Genomic DNA, 1,923 nt, shown 5'->3' with positions numbered 1-1,923 from the left:
ATAGGCCATTTCACTTTAAAAAAATAGATTTTTTTAAATGAATATTTTATATTTTTATCATTAGATAAAATTTTGTTTATATAAAACATTTGTAAATAGATAAACTATAATCAGTAGCCTAATATATATAACACTATGTAGTTAGTCATGTGTTCGCACCCGATAAACTCCACGTGACCAACCCACGTGGAGTTTACCGAGTTTACGTGTCTAACACCTATATGCCAGTTTCCTATAGAAAGTTCTCCCTCAGCAGATCGTTCATGTGTGCGTTGCCTTATCATATCAAGCTTGCCTTAGATAGCAATAACAGAAATTTATCAATGAATTCCGATTCATGTTTCATTTTATCGTTTGTTTTTTGTTGTACAATTTTTAAAGGTGATGCCAAATATAATAATTAAAGCTTTCGTGTCGATAAAATGCAAGCAAATTGTCGTCAATCTATGATCCACGGTCAGAAGGCGATTTACCGAAATTATTTAAATGACACGTAATCGATAGTTTTAATTAACTGATGCATCGTTATATTTATATATATCATAATCACAGGTTGAAAGTCGCTAATTAAAATCACATTTTCGAGTAAATTACAGCAATACGTAGGTCTAATAAAGATCAAGAGGTAGATATTTTTATCATTAGAATATTTTCCTGTGCCCATATACAATGGCTTTACCCATCATTACAGTAGCTTTATAAAGATAAGTAAGCTATAAGCTGTTGCATCATTAATTCGATGAGACATTCGAACGTTCCTCTCTCGATGACGATATAATATGAGTGTAATAAATATCTGAACCGACGCTTATTAGCAAGCAGAAGTTACAGCCAAAGTTATCTCATTATTTTTAATGTTTATTGAAGATTTAAATAAGTACTTGTAAATAATTACTGAACTGTAGGCCTATATACTACAAAATTTAATTTCTAAAGTATTTTTACGCAAATTTGAATGAAAACCCAATTAAAGCTAGAAAGTTTTGAACTAACGAAGAAAAATGTGGTGCAGTCATAATAGAACCAGTCACGTATATTTTATTAAATGAATAAAACTGGTCAAAACTGTGGAAAGATATTATTCCTCGAAATATGTCAGTTCACTGGAGGGGAAATGAGTACAGACTGGACCATAGAGAGCATGTATGTATGGTGTTCGGAATAGAGGTGCCATTTCTCCGAACAAATGACATATTAGAATGTTTCTTTATTAATTAAAAAACACTCTTAAACATTTTATTTTCTTAGTAAAAAATCACGTAATTTATAGAGATAGGAATCACTACGAGCACCCTAAGTTTTCTCCGGTCCCGGAGAAAAATCCTTAGCTCCCCTCTCTCGGTGAACCTGAATATAAAATAAAAACGTGTAGGAAAACAGAAGTTAAAAAACGTTCAGTAAATTTGGGAAAATAAAACTTATAATAATTTAATAAAGGAACGGAATGTAGTTGCCCGGGTAGCTCAGTCGGTAGAGCGTTAGGCTTTTAACCTAACGGTCCAGGGTTCGAGTCCCTGCGCGGGCGTAAAATTTTATTAATTTATAAAAAGGAAATACAATAGAACAATCTTCCTGTTTTACTTTATTTTATTAATTAATAATAAAAAAATCATACATTTTACTATCATTCGAATTTAGCATTTCGTGAAAAATAACTATTACAGTAGAGCGTCGATTTTCCGAAAGTCAATCACCCGAAAGAATTCCAGTCGGCAAATTTAAATTTTCGCCAGTGCTGTGGCGCTTCAATCTTTGGCTATGTCTTGTACTCAAATATTTTACGTTTTTTATACTGATTTAGCATCTGCAGTATAATTTTTTATTATTTTTATATTTTTCAATATATTTATTTTGTTTGTACAAAATAAAAAAATAATTTTTAACGATACAATAGTTTTTGTTAGGCTTAACATCGACGAAAAT

General features: G+C 31.0%; 1 non-coding gene across 1 annotated transcript; it reads left to right on the top strand.

Annotated features, from left to right (window-relative positions):
- Window positions 1-1,452: 1,452 nt before the first annotated feature.
- On the top strand, window positions 1,453-1,525 carry Trnak-uuu. Its single transcript has one exon. It is a non-coding gene; the product is annotated as a tRNA-Lys (tRNA).
- The last annotated feature ends 398 nt before the right edge of the window (window positions 1,526-1,923 follow it).

This window comes from Centruroides sculpturatus, unplaced genomic scaffold, assembly GCF_000671375.1.
Source record: "Centruroides sculpturatus isolate CEXI.00-Female unplaced genomic scaffold, Cexi_2.0 scaffold5048, whole genome shotgun sequence".
Taxonomy (NCBI): domain Eukaryota; kingdom Metazoa; phylum Arthropoda; class Arachnida; order Scorpiones; family Buthidae; genus Centruroides; species Centruroides sculpturatus.
This window is presented reverse-complemented; position numbering and strand designations above follow the sequence as displayed.